The sequence below is a fragment of the Megascapheus bottae genome, chromosome 28 (assembly GCF_031878675.1).
Source record: "Megascapheus bottae isolate mThoBot1 chromosome 28, mThoBot2.hap1, whole genome shotgun sequence".
Taxonomy (NCBI): domain Eukaryota; kingdom Metazoa; phylum Chordata; class Mammalia; order Rodentia; family Geomyidae; genus Megascapheus; species Megascapheus bottae.
This window is the reverse complement of record NC_143536.1, coordinates 4940903-4955883: the sequence shown is the minus strand read 5'-3', so window position 1 is coordinate 4955883 and position 14981 is coordinate 4940903. Positions and strand designations below refer to the sequence as shown.

The window sequence follows — 14981 nt, the reverse complement described above, 5'->3', positions numbered from 1 at the left end:
CAGCTTGGACACACAGCCAGGGCTGCAGGCTAAAATGCTTCTACTAAATCTGAACAAGCCACAGTCCCCAGTGGGGCGAGCACAGTGGAGTGGGCACAGGGGAGCCCACAGGGCCAGCACATGAAGCAGCCTGTGTCTGGCTCACAGCACAGGTGATTCCACCTGTGCAAATCCAGCCGGCACCACCCTTCCCTCGGGGCCTACCTGACCATTCACGCCACACAAAACACAGCCCCACTTTGTGATTCTGAGTCCTTTTCTCAGAAAAGCTACAACAACCCAAGCTTGCAAATCCCACCTCAGTCAAACCACCAAACTGTCCCTGGAAAGGAGGGTGGGGAGAGAAAGGGGTACAAGCTCAGGCAGGACCCCACAAGCCCCAGCCAGTGTCCCTAGTGAGGGTTACACTTCCCCATCTCGGGGGCCCACCCACTGCCTCAGAGCACCCAGAAGAGGCCAGCCAGGCTGGCAGCCCCACACAGGATTAAACCACTAAGGAGATCTCCAGTTCACTCTCAGCACCTCTGCTGCAGGAAGAGAGTACAGTAGGCAGAAGTCACTGCTTTGATCACACCACCCCGAAAACCTGAGCGCATTTTCTCCCCCCTCCTTCCGGGACACTGAGCCGGAGGAATCTCATTTAGCTCTGGGGTGCCACTTTGGCGACAAGATGCTGCAGAAGGTGAGGAAACACGGGGGTCTTTCTGTCGTAGTGCTCCTCCTCCCCACCCTCCCAGACCCCTGTCCCCGGCCAGCCAGCTGGGGTCCTCATGGAAGCCACTGGGCTTCCAGGAGCCCCGTCCATTTGCAGGACCCAGGAGGCAGTACTTACCGCAGCACTGGAGGACTGCGGGAGACGCAGGGAGCCCGACACTCGCCAACTCCTCCCTTCCCTGCCGCCCGGTGGGGAGACGCCAAGTTCCGGTGACTTGGTTGGAAAGCTTGGCGGAGGTGCCTGAAAGAAAATTGTTCATTTGACTCTCCTACTCATCCCAAAATAAAATCAAAGCATCAGCGTGCATGCCACACACACACACACACACACACACACACACACACACACACTCTCTCTCTCTTTCTCTCCTCTCTTTCTCTCTCTCTCCCTCTCTCCCCCCTCTCTGTCTCTCTGTCTCTGTCTCTCTGTCTCTCTATCTCTCTCTCTCTCTGTCTGTCTGTCTGTCTCCCTCCTCCCCAAAGCATGCAGTACCGTCAGTCAGTGGACAGGCAGACAGTTCTCCCAGGCTGTCTTCCACATGAAGGCTTTGCTCTTTGACTCTTTCTCTGTCTCTGCCCCCTCTCTGCTCCGCTCTCTCCCGTCAGCGTAGGCAACTCCAAGCAGCAGACGAATCAAGAATCAATCGCTTCCCCAGCGTGCGATTGGGCTGTCGCCACTACTGCAAAGCGCTGTGAGATCCAGGGAGGGGCTGTGGCTCTCGGCGCAGGGGAGCGGAGCCACCTCCCCCCTGCGATTTATATTTGCAGTGCCTGGAGGAAGGGAGGTGGGAGGCCCGGCCAGAGCCAAATGACAATCGCGATTGTCGGTCAGCACCTTGGACAGCGCCATGGTGTGGGAGGAGGGACCATAGGAGAACCTGGGAGGCAGGGAAGTTAAGTTATTGGATGGTTAGGGCAGAGGCGGGGAGGGCAGAAGGTTGGGGGCTGTGACTGCTCAGCCTGACACAGCCAAGCAACCATCAGCTTGGTCACCCACCTGCTGTAATCCTGCTCCACTGCTTGGGACAGTTTGGTCTGAGTGTGACAGGTTACACACACACACACACACGCACACACACACACACACACACACACCTGCCACGGTTTCTCTGCTCCTTGCTTTCTGAGTGTAGCCCGGCTTGCCCAGGTTCACCTACATGGCCATCAGTTTCTGATGGGCCATCTCAGGCTCCTTGGAACTCAGGGAGCAGAAATTGGGATGGGGTGGGGGGGTAGGATGGCTTTGTTCACTAATCACTTGACAGCACCTCTGGTTCAGATCCCACACAAGTAGGAAAAGCCACGTCTCCACACCCAGCCAGTGGGAATGCATCTGTCTGCCTCACTTTCCCAAGCCTGGGAGAAAGAGGGCTAAGAGGCATGTGGCTCTGCGATTCACAGTCGACAACCTGGCCCACAAGAGAGGGAAAGGAACTGACTAACAGCCAGCCATGAGGGAGCCCAGCTTGAGCATGTGCTCTGGGTGGGAGAAAGCTGGGAAATTCAGGGAGTTCTAAATTAGACAAGGGAGCCGCGGCCATCTCTGGACACCCATTGCTGGCATCCCGAGGCCACGTCTCTAATCATGTCACAGAATAAACTCACAAAGTGGAGAAATGCAGAGGAGTGGGGATGCCCCCCCCCCCGCTCCCTGGGCCCCCTGGTACCAGCCATTCCAGGTCTCCAGGGCCCTGTTCCAGCTGACAAAGGGGGAGCCTTCAGGCAGAGAAAGAAATCATGTCTGCTCGGAACTTCTCTAGAAAAAGAGGCAGCCTCTGTTCTGGGAACAGTCTCATCCAGCTGGCCAAGAGGGAGCCACTGTCCCTAGCACTCTCCTTAAGAACCAGGACTCACTTGTGGGTGGAGATGGGAGGGTGAGACTGGGAGAGAGCGAGGGAAGGGGTGACACTGCCCAAAAGGAAATGTATTCTTTCCCTGACTTACATCACGGTGACCCCTCTGTATATCACCTTTATAATAACAGAAAGAAAACTTTCTGGAGACGGCCTCCCCTGCCCCCCAAAAAAGAGATTAGGACTTGACAGGTCAGAATCCAGAATCGTAGAGAGCACTGGAGGTTGACGATGCCGAGGTTGCTAGTAGTGGTGATGGTGATCGGTGGTGGTGACAATCATGGTAGTAGCTACTGAGGACCTGTTCTGGGCCAGACATTCTTTTTGTTGTTGTTGTTGTTGGTTATGGGGCTTAAACTCTGAGCCTGGATACTGTCCCTGAGCTCAATGCTATGACTTTACCCCTTGAGCCACGGCACCACTTCCCAGGTTAATTGGAGATAAGCGTCTCAGGTCCTTTTGTGCCTGGGCTGGCTTTGAACCTTGATCCTCAGACCTCAGCCTCCTGAGTAGCTAGGATTACAGGTGTGAGCCACCACACCCTGCCAGACATTCTCCTAGGAACTTCCCATGCATGGTCTCCACAGTCCTTTGGGGTATCTCATATTGTCACCAATTTACAGATGAGGAGTCGAGGCTCACATCCACGCGGAAGCAACAATCCCAGGAATTCGGGCCAGTGTATATGATCTCCCGTCCATGAGGGCGTCTGTCCCTCAGCGTCTTGCTCCAATGCCTTGCCACAATGGAGCAAACCATTCAACCTCAGCAGAAAGAACCCCGGATGACCAGCACCTCTGCAGTCCCAGCACAGGTGACACACTCCACCACTATCTGAGTCTTTAGGACTGCACGGTGGTGCAGCTTGGGGCAGAGATGCTGGAAGCTTGGAGAGAGGAGTGAAGCCCTCGAGAGCACACAGCCAAGGAACACAGATGAAAATCTTGTCTGTCTCCTACTCCAGAGCCTATGTGTTTTACCCTCCTGTTCTCAAACCAGGCCCCTGAGAGGGGTCTGAGTAAGTAGGGGTAGGGGATCCTGTGTTGACCTCCCCTACACCCCACCCCCAGCCTGGTCTCAACGAGGATGATCGAGCTTCCTGCTGCTTTTGCATACTAGGCATCTGTCCAAGCCTTTATCAAAACAAAGGGCTATATAGCAAAATTAAAAAAAAAAAAAGAGCTAGCATGGTTGCATCAGTTTCGGCCCCCTCCAAGGGGACTGCTGTCTAGGAATGCGGCATCACTGCCCCATGCACAGAGACCCACGGCCAGCCCCCTCCTCTGCCCTGAGCTTGCCTGGAGAATGCTTTTCACAGGATCAGCAGCAGCTGCCAGCCTCGCCTCGCAGGCACTGCTGCAAGAGGCGCCTTAAAACCAGACTCCCCCGGGCCCCACCACCAGCCTCTGGGCTTAGACTTCTACACAACTGGAGCTCTGCCAAGAATCCTCCAGGACTCTCTGAGGGAGGGCGGTGCCATCCGGTTCTGTGGGGCCAACCCCCTCCCACTTCCTCTGGGAGCCTGGGCTGTGGTGAAGCTGGGAATGGGTAGAAGAACGGCTGCTGCCACCCCAAATACCACCTCCTCCTCACCACAGCACCTAGGGCGACCAGCCAGAGGGCCCTGTGCCTCTTAAGAATGTGAACGGAGTTCCCTGGGACCCTCCTAGAAGCCTAACTATAAGAGCCCTCTTTTTATTCGGGTGCTTACAGTTCCCCAGACTCCACGTGTTATCACACGACGTGGAAGAGCATGGTGAGGTCGTGAAGCATGGCTAAACCATACTAGACGTGAGGAAATCAGACCAGAAGAGCCAGGTGGCTTGCCCAAGGTGGCACAGGAAGTGGGGAGGTATGGATCTAAAGTTTATCTCCTGTTGCTCTTCTGTCTCCCAAGATGGGAGTGGTGATGGAAGTATGGGAGAGGGAAGAGAGAGGGGAGAGGAGGGAGAAGAAGGGGGAGAGGACAGAGAGGACAGTGCTGTCTTGAAGGGATGTGGGCAGCCTCTCGGTCTGGCTTCTGGCAAGTCAACCAGTCTCCACCAGCACCTGCTGCCACCTTCAGTGCAGATTCACGCAGAGCTGTGAGTTGATAAGCTGGGATGCATGAAGACACAAAGCAAGGGCTGTTGGTTACAGCATCCATGGGCAACTAACACAACAGGGGATCCAGCCACCGTCTCCTGCAGCTCTGAATTCCCAGGGCCTAGAACAAATCTACCACTGGATTACTGTCAGATGCTCCAAGGGTTACATCAGCAATTCACATGAAGGCGGCGGGGGTCCTGGAAGAACTCAGGTCTTTGAACAGCTGTAGAGGAGCCCAAAAGAACAGCATTGGAAATCAACAGATTGGACTCCTCCTCTTGACCCAAGACAGATCCGTGTGAGCTGCCAGGCATCAGCCAGGGTCAGGAGGAGGCAGATGGAAGGCTGGGTGGTCATTTAGTGGCTGAGGACACTCTTGTACTGAAGTGGCAGAACAGCTGAGCAGGAGCCATCCTGAAGCCCTCTTCTCCCTCGCTGGCCGTGTGACGCTGGACAAGTGGCCTCCCCTCTCAAAGAGGGGAGACTGGGGGTGGGGGGATCACGGCTCGGGCCAACACGGAACAATCTGTGACTGTCCCATTCTGACTGCTTCTCTGTCAGAAACCTAAACTTCTTAGAACAGTGAGACCCTGACCCCGCCAGGCCACAGGCCAATGGAGAGATCAGAGTGGCAAGAGCTAGGAATGAGGAAGAGACTAAATGAGGTTACCTCCACAGAGACCCGGATGCAGGCATGGCTGGGCCAAGTCACGTGATCCCAGCCGCGTGCCCCCCACCCCACACACAAGCACTGGCTCCAACATCTGGAAACATCTCCCTCCAGGGAAGTTCCTCTACATCTCCATTACGTAACCCTAACCTGACATGACAGCTCCTCAGCCAGCTAGGGAAGGAAGAGGCCACTCTCGCCACGTCCCACGCGGCCATGGAGGGCCCGGCGACCATCTCTCAGGTAGCAGTGGGGCACCCGTGGACTCGGGGGCAGCCTCTTGAAGGGTGAGCCAGCTCTGCTACGAACGTGATGCACCCACGTCCATGTGCAAGTAAAACGTGTGTGTAAAGGTGACTGCCAGCAACACTTACAACCATTCTTTGGGCGCCTAAATCCAGTCATGCCTGAATCCCTGCATGCTTCTATAACCTAGGGCATTGCTTTGCACACACCCCCCCCCCTCTTTGGCCTGTTTCTGAGTCAGGCACTGCAGTGTTATTAATTTTGAAGCCACCTATTTCCTGGCACTGTGAAGTGACAGTCCAAGACTGAGCTCTGACTTCTGGGAGAGAAAGCACGAAGTTAAATAAACACCAGGGAAGGATGCAAAGAGTCCTTTTCCTTCTGCTTTTAGTGATCTGCTTTCAGACTGTCACAAGGAATAGAGAGGAGAGAAGCCATTAGCAAAGTGGCGACCGTGGCAGCCTCGCTGCAATTAGAATTTCCAAATATAATCCCTCTCATTCGATAGCGCCCGGTACCTAGACAGCTTCTTCTAAAAATACGAGGAGCAAAAATCTGTCTGATTTCTGATGAATCACTAACACTCTTCGTCTCTGGCTCTTCTCATTTTAGAGGCGGGGGGTGGGTAGAGCTCAGAGGAAGGTGTTTCCCCTTCTTCAAAAAGAAGATAAAGCAAAAAGTAAAGGGTTCTTCAGGATTTCAGTCCATACATTAGTTCCACTCTTCACCAAAAATGTGCGTTCTTTTTACAACTGTTGGTGTCTTCCCTATGGAAGGGACACTGACGTCAGACCTGTAATAGCAACTACACTCAAGGGCTCTCCTGCATAAAGAGGAACGTGGAGCCAGGAACTAGGGGTTCATGTCTGTCATCTTAGCTACGCAGGAGCCTGAGATCTGAGGACTGAGGTTCAAAGCCACAGTAGGCAGAAGTGTCTGTGAGACTCTTATCTCCAATGAGCCACCACAAAAAGCCAGAAGTGGCACTGTGGCTCAAGGAGTAGAGAGCCTCAGGAACAGTGCCCAGGCTCTGAGTCCAAGCCCTATAACAAACCGAAGAAGAAGAAGAAGAAGAAGAAGAAGAAGAAGAAGAAGAAGAAGAAGAAGAAGAAGAAGAAGAAGGAGAAGAGGGGGAGGGGGAGGGGGAGGGGGAGGGGGAGGAAGAGGAGGAATGTGGGAAGGTGGTGATTTTCTGCTTGGGAATAAACAGGAGCCCCGTCCCCCAGGGCGGGACCAAGGCCACTTCTCCCAGCACAACATAAATAGAATTTGCCCTGCTGGGCAGAGTGGACAGAAAACTAGCAGCATGGCTACAGTCTCATTCCAGGTCTGAACGATCTCACTTTTCTGGAAATAAAGAGAATCATTCACATTTCAGCCGCCTGAATCTTTTGGTAGTAGGGGAAATGAGACTTTACCGGTGGTCATCCCTTCCTCGGGTCAGCGGCTGAGTGGAGACCGGGCTGCACAGCTGGACCCTTTGGCCTCTAGCTCAGATGGACCTCCATCCCGCTCAGAGCTTTGATGGCAAAGGCAAAGGGCATCTTCGTGGTCTTTAAATAGATCTCTGCCCCTGGCTGCCCTGACAGCTAACGGCCTACAACGCTAACACACAGTGGCATCTGAGTTTGAAAATTCAAGGAAGTTTTTCCTTAGTTGACCTGCTGCTCTGTGTAGAAGGTGGGCAGTCAGGAAGCAGTAGCAGCAGACCCGGGTTCAGAACTCCCAGACCCACTGAGCAGATACCTGGGCATGAGGCAGGCTCAGATCACTCAGGATAACACAAACCCCACGGCCACCGCCACATCCCTGGCAGTGTGGCTTGGCACTGCCACATGGTTTTGCAGCCCTGCCCAGCAAGGGATAGGCAATTTCCCCATCCCTCAAACCAGGTGTGGCCTTCGCTGTGAAGCTGAACTTGAACAGCCTGGCAACACTGATGCTCCTCCTCCTCCTCCTTCTCTTCCTCCTCCTCCTATTCCTCTTCCCCGTCTTCCTCCTCTCCTCCTCTCTTCCCCTTCTTCTCCTTGTCCATCCGTCCATCCATCCTTCTTTCCTTCCTTCCTTCCTTCCTTCCTTCCTTCCTTCCTTCCTTCCTTCCTTCCCTTCCCTTCCCTTCCCTTCTCTTCCCTTCCCTTCCTCTCCTTTTTCTTTACTCTCAGATTCTAACAGAGGAGATAGATAGATAAATAAATAGATAGATAGATAGATAGATAGATAGATAGATAGATAGATAGACATAGATATAGATACTTTTTTGGTCAGTCATGGGACTTGAACTCTGGGCCTGGGCGCTATCCCTGAGCTCTTCAGCTCAAGGCTACTGCCCTACCCCTTGAGCCACAGGGTCACTTCATATATTTGTGTGTGTGTGTGTGTGTGTATGTGTGTGTGTGTGTGTGTGTGTTTAAGACAAGATCTCACTACGCTGCTCAACCTAGTCTTGATCTCTAGACCCCCACTGCAGCCTTCCCAGTACTCGGGGAACAACCACATTGTATAGTGTCCCTTCAATCACCTTCAATCTTCAAAGTTCTTCACCCTCCCCAACATGCACCCTGCAAGGAAAGGGGAAGCTGTGGAGGCCACGAGCCAGGGGAAGAAGCCAATCCTGGCCTGGGACTCTTAGCCCTGTGCTGTGCTCTCAGCCATGACTGCAACTTTGGCTAGATACAATGTTCTCATCTCACAAATAACATATAATAAGAATCAATAGTACTAACTCAAGTTCTCAGTGACAATCTGAGCACATGTTTCTGATGCCTGAAAGAGTTCCACCTCTATTCCAACCTCTCTGCCCTCCTTAAAACCTTTCAATCCAGCAGGGTGCGGTGATCACATCTATAATCATAGATATTCAGGAGCAGAGATTGAGAGGATCATAGTTCGAGACAAGCTGGGACAAAGACTTGGTGCCAACCCATCTCAAGCAATAAAGAAGTTGGGTACACGCCTATCCTCACAGCTATGTGTGGTGGTGGGGAGGTGGTGAGCAGAGACAGGAGGGATCAAAGTCCAGATTTCCCTGGGTATAAATGGGACACTTTATCCAAAAAAGCCAAAAGGACTGGGGGCCATGGTTCAAGCAGTGGAGTGCTTGCCTAGAAAGTATAAACTCGAGTTCAAACCTCAGTACTGACCAAAAATATGAATTCAGTGTATCAATCTACTGGAGTACTGATTTGTCTATCTGGTTTTTTTTACAAGCTGGCTTTGCTAACTCAGATATCTGCTGCCCACTTTCTGGTACCTTCCACACCCTCAGGGCTCAGGTTACCTGACTCTGTGGTACTGGCTTTCCTCAGCTCTGCCCCACCACCTTCCACCCTCCTCCCAGTCCCTCATTGCACCCACTGTGGCCTGGTGAGTTGCTGCAGTGAAAGGCAGGGAGAGTGGTGGAATGCTAAATATAAACATCAATTTAAAAAAAAAAAAAACAGCCACCCCCTACGCTCTGTAAAGAGCTTTCATGTTTCTCTCCAGGGGATTAAGACTCTGAAAAGTAGGAAAAGTCATTTATTCTCTCCATTCAAATAGGTTCTGTCAGCCTGGAAATTATTTTTTTGAAGAAGAAGAAGAAGAAAGAAAAAAAAAAAGGTGACAGAGCTGAAAAGTGAGGAGAAAATAAAAACAGATTTAGACTAAGCAATCACAGTTTCAAAGCTGGGGTCAGATCTCCTGAGGCGAAGGAGGAGGATGAGATGGGTTTTTGTTTGTACCACCAAACCCAGCATGTTCTTTCTTTTTCTATCTGTTAAAACAATGCCCCAAAGAATAATGTCCCAGCAGTCACCACGGCTGACCAACCTGCAGCTTGACGGGTCTGCTGGGTGGGTTTTCTGTCTCTCTGATGTGCACCAGAGTTTACTGGCCCCACTGCTTTAGGGCTGCAGGGAACTCTGGGGCAGAGCTATGTGAGACCTGGAAAGAGCTAAGAGCCTGCAAGGCTCTCTCAATAGGACTCAAAAGGATAAGAGCCAGGCTCTGGAAAAATCACATAGTTAAGGCAAGACAGAGGTCCAAGTTTCTACTCTCAGTGTGAGCTGTCTGGGCACCAAAAATTTAATAAGACCTTGGAGATAAGGTCTTATTCCAGGTTGGAATGTTTACCACTTTCCTCCACTTCCTGGATAAGAGAGTCCGTTATCACTCCTCTGGTAATTCAGACATAGATTGACACCCTAGCCTTGGGCCTACCTGTAGCCACGCCCCTGTATTGAACAAATAAAAGGGTTTATAACGGGACTGGGTTCAGAAGCCGGTGAGTGTTGGAGCTCTGGTGCCCCCTTTCCTGTCCCCTCCCTCTTTTCTCGGTCCTCTGGCCAGTTTCTGGTTGTTGTGCTGTTTCTGGCTGCTGATAGTGGCATAGGATGGGCTCCCGCCTGACATTCTCTGTGCCCCCCACCCTTTCCCCAGACTATCCCACTCCAGGACCCCAAGTCCATCTGAGGGAGAATCGCCAGAACACCTGCCAACACAAAACACCTAGGAAAGAATTCAACCCATGCCTTTCCCGCTGGCGCTGTCTTTCCAAGCTTTTCCAGGCCACATGGAATTCTGCTCCATTCTACTCTCTCTGTCAGATTCTTTCTTTGAATTGGGACAAGACTTGGCCTGTATGGGACTCAACTTGTTTAAATGCCTTTGCTTTCAGAAGAATACATTTGTAATTTGGGCCACACGGGAGGCTGAAGTAGGAGGATCACAGTCTGAGGGCCCAGCCTGGGAGACAGAAAAAGTGTGCCCATGTGAATGGGAAAAAATGGATAGGATCAAGAACTTAAGGTATGGCTCAAATGGAAGAGAGCCTACCTAGCAAATACAAGGCCTTGGGGCTGGGAGTTTGGCCTACTGGTAGAGTGCTTGCCTAGCATGCACAAAGACCGGGCTCGATTCCTCAGTACCAACATACATAGAAAAAAGCTGGAAGTGGTGCTGAGGCTCAAGTGGTAGAGCTCTAGCCTTGAGAAAGCCCAAGGACAGTGCTCAGGTCCTGAGTTCAAGCCCAGGACTGGCAAAAAGGAAAAGAAAAAAGAAGAAAAAGACACAAGGCCTTGAGTTTAAACCTCAGAACTTCTCAAAAAAAAAAAAAATCTCCTGGAAATGGAAACATGTAAGGTATAACAGGCTACTTGAGAGACATGGAGGAGAGACAAGGACGTTAAAAATATATTCTGGTATCACTTGTGCAATGAAAACTATTTCATAATAAATCTCTCCCCAGGCTGGGTAGCAGTGACTTATGCCTGTCATCCTAGCTACTCAGGAGGCCAAGGTCTGAGGACTGTGGTTCAAAGCCAGCCCAGGAGGAAAGTCCACGAGACTCTCATCTCCAACTCACCACCAGAAAACTAGAAGTAGCGCTATAGCTCAAAATGATACAGAGCGCTAGCTTTGAGCTGAAGAGCTCAGGGACAACACCCAGGCCCTGAGTTCAAGCCCCACAACTGCTAAAATAAATAAGTGAATAAATATCTCCTCAAATGATTCACAAAGAATAGCCTGACTAGGGCCCGGGAGTTTGGCCTAGCGGTTAAAGTGCTTGCCTAGCATGCACAAAGACCCGGGTTCGATTCCTCGGTATCCCACATACACAACCAAGCCGGAAGTGGCAGAGACGAGACTGCGACGGCGACAGAGAGCGAAAGAAGCGAGCTGAGCTGAAGTGAACAGAGCCCAACCGAGTGGTGGAGCGAGCAGGACCGGAGCGTGCGGGAGCGAGCCGAGCCAGAGCCAGCGAGGCCGGAGCGAGCGGGGCCTGAGCTAGAAAGGGGGCCTAGCCGGGCCGGAGCGAGCGGGGCCCGAGCGAGCGGGGCCAGAAAGAGAAAGGGGCCAAAAAAAAAAAAAAAAGAATAGCCTGACTAAAGGTCAGGAAATATACATTCAGAAAACAACACTATATACATGGTTCATTAGCCCCAAAATGCCACTCTTTTGTTCTCCACCTTAATTTTGAAGCAGTCTTCCTGTCTCCTGATGCCAGCAGGGGAGATAATGGTTTTGCAAACTAAACGTAAAGTGGTTAGATCTCAATAAGGTTAGCAAAGACAATTTCAAAGCCATCCAGCTGACAGCAATGCACAAATTAGCTTCTGCATAAACTTTGGCAAACTAACTTCATTACCATGAAGAATCCAGTATAGGTTCTGGTGTCTTTCCCCCCTCCCCAAAAAAGAGGGTTCACTTCAAAGTGAGATAAAAAGAATTTTCTGGAACAAGTTCCTAATTATACTGCAAGGATGATGCTTGTCTCTAAAATCAGCACCCTTTGGGGATGAGCCAGAGGGAAGAAAGAATCTCAACGAAGTGTCAGGTTAATTTTTTTTTCTGCAAGAGGTACCCATGAGAAGAAGATAATAAGAATGAAAGTCTTAGAAAGTTTCTTGTAAGTTCTGGTAAGAGCTAGCATTTATTTACTCAATCAAATTGATTGTAACATCTACTGGGGATCAGACACAGTACCACCCTTCTCTCAGGTAGCTGATGCCAGCCTTAAGCTGATAACACACAACTAACCTGGGCACGGAGGGAGGGAGGAAGGGCAGGTAGAAGGTTTCTTATTTCAAATGTAGTAAGTGGCCAGAGAAGGAATCTCCAAGAAAGCAATAGCTGAGCAAATACCAGAAGAGTGCCAGCTGCAACTCTCTAAGGGGAGTTTAACACCAGGCAAAAGGAACAGCAAGTGCAAAGATCCAGAGGTAAAAATACAACAGGCATAATTTGAGGAATAGAGAGAGACTAATATGGCTTGAGCAGAGAATACCAGAGAATCAAGGGGATTAAGGTGAGAAAGGAAGCCAGGAGACACACATACCAAGCCGGGTAGGACCAAGCTTGCTAAGGGCCTTGTCTCGAGATGGGCGCCATAAGAGAGTTTAGAGAACAGGCATGACACAACACATGTGGGCACATTGACTGACTCCTCTGACAGTGGACAAGGGTAGATAGAGGTGAGGAACCAGCCAGGGGGCCACTGCCGTAATCCTGGGGAAAGATGGTCAGTTGTGATCCAGGGATTCAGACATTTTATTTTCGTTTTGTTTAACTGGGATAGAATTCACAGGGCGTTACATCACCAGAGGAGACACATAATTCTGTTGTGTCTAATAATTCATAGGCAAGCTGGTGTCACCATCCATTCTCCCTGCTGGGCGTAACAGTGTGGTGACTGTCTCCATAGCCCTCCCTGCAGGACCAGGTCAGGTACCACAACCCCAGCATGGGTTGTTCCTTCCCTCCTAATTCTTTTCACACTGCTAGAAAGTCCTTTCCCAGCAGAGCAGCTCTGGGGAGCTAACCTAAGACAGAAGTTGAGCCCAAATCATGAAGCCATCACCACTGCTAAGTAAGCACTTACTCTGTGCAAGGCAGTTACACGTGTGCTGCACACACATGAGTTCACTGAGCCCACTAAGTGCCCTGCTATTATCGTGCATGAAGAGACCTGAGAAAATGAGGTGCACAATGGAGCCTTTCTTACCACACTCATGTGCGAGGGTGGCACAAGTCTAAGCTCACTCACACAGTTAGTACCAGGAAGAGCTGAGATGTGAACGCAGGTAATTCAGTCCCAGGTCTTGGCTCTCCACTGTGTTAGGATCTGTTACCTATGTGGATTGGGGAGTTGACACATGGGGGTACATGATAAGCTGGCTATAAGTGGACTCATGCAGACCGGGGGCATGGCAGCACGCGTGGGGATTTTTTTCCTCACCCTGCTGGAGGCAAAAGTAATCCCAGGTCCCTTCCATGGCATCTCAGAATCCAAAATTACAGAAGCCATCGTATCTTCCAAGAAGCCAAAATTTTGACCTAAGAGTAGTCATACAAACTCACACATGTGTATGCACACACACACACACACACACACACACACACACTCACAACAACACTTTCCTCTGGATCTTGTTAGAACCAACATCTTTTTGTTCCCACAGACAAGTGCCTCTCTGGGCAATGGGAAACAGGTTGAGAAGCAGCAAAGTGTTTAATGAATGGAGAATTTTAGTAAATACAGGGCCTTCAGGAAAGAAAAAAGTGACTTCTCTCTAACCAACTGCCAAAAAGCAAAAATTCTTCCCAGGGTAAACCAAAGTTCCGCTGTGGCTAAGATGATTGTGCAGCTGGTAGCGGATGGTCTGGGAGTTCTTCTCTGTCTGGCCCTTCTGTCTGGAGCTGTGTGTGTGAGTGTGAGTGTGTGTGTGTGTGTGTGTGTGTGTGTGTGTGTGTGCGCGCGCGTGCCTTTTCTAACAGGTTGGCCTCTGTCAGACACCAACAGGGAAAACAGATACCATTCAAAGTATTCCAAACACATGAAAGCGAATACTGAACACTGGTTATATGAAGGATGGAGGGGAGGGGCGGGGGAGGAGAGAACCAGGAGCCAAGAGGGAATGGCGATGTCACTTACAGAAAAAAGCTACAATTGTCCCTCCGTCTGCAGGGTCAGAGGAAGCAGCTATGACCAGAGCCAGGGCCACAGCCACCAGAGCTGGAATTGAAGGGCGGAAGCAGAAGGCCCATGGGTAGAAGGGCCAGGAGGGTAGACAGAGAAGAAGCTAAGAATTCCTTGGGTTGTCTGCCCCTCCTGCCTTCAGATCTCCTGCCAGGCCCCCCGCTGACGATGCTGCCCAGGGCAGGGAGCCTGGGCAATGCAGCCCAAAGACCCCGCCCCTCGCCCGCGGTGACCACGGGCCCCGGGGGGCTCCCTCACTCCCCGCCACCCTCAGCCCGCTGAGGCCACTCTGCGAGGCGCCTTCCTGGAGGAGGGCCACTGACCTGGGCGGGATTCCACCTGCGGCAGCAGGGCCACTTCAAGGAGGTAACTTCTCTCAACCTCATTCGCCCCCAAAGGGAGGGGCGGCGGAAACGTCTGTGGTTTTCATGTGCAGTTCCCCCCCCCACAACTTCCTTGGAAAACCACCTTTACCCCACGGCGGACCAGGGGCTGAACACGCGACACGCTTCGGTCCAACCAGCCCGCTCCAGCCTCCTGGCCACTGATTGGATGAGGAGGGGCACGTGGCTGGAAATGGACCAATCAGCCCGCTCCAACCTCCTGCCCACTGATTGGATGAGGAGGGGCACGTGGCCGGAAACAGGCCAATGAGAAGCAGCCTCTGACTCTACGGCGCCCTAGTTGCCTCCTCGGATGGAGAGAAGCGTCGACCATCCGTGGCGCCTGTGTCTCCGGCCACGCGCCTTAGCGCAGCCGGAACTGAAGTCGGGGTTTCTGTGGCCGCAGTTTTGGCGGGCCGGGCCCAGTGATCGTGGGGAGTCGAGGTCGGGGAGGACGTGCAGGGGGGGGGCGTGGATCTTGGCACCCCTGGTTCATCTTGGGAGCCTCGGCGTTCTGCTCGGAGGCTCCCGGGGGCTGGGGCGCGGTGGTCGGGGCAGCTGCGGAGGCTGCG

General features: G+C 51.9%; 1 long non-coding RNA gene across 1 annotated transcript; it reads right to left on the bottom strand.

Annotated features, from left to right (window-relative positions):
• Window positions 1–836: 836 nt before the first annotated feature.
• Window positions 837–14495, bottom strand: LOC150045036 (uncharacterized). The gene is made up of 3 exons (XR_016532968.1): window positions 14350–14495; window positions 1208–1404; window positions 837–955 (listed from the first exon to the last, which is right to left on the bottom strand). It is a non-coding gene; the product is annotated as an uncharacterized LOC150045036 (long non-coding RNA).
• Between the last annotated feature and the right edge of the window lie 486 nt (window positions 14496–14981).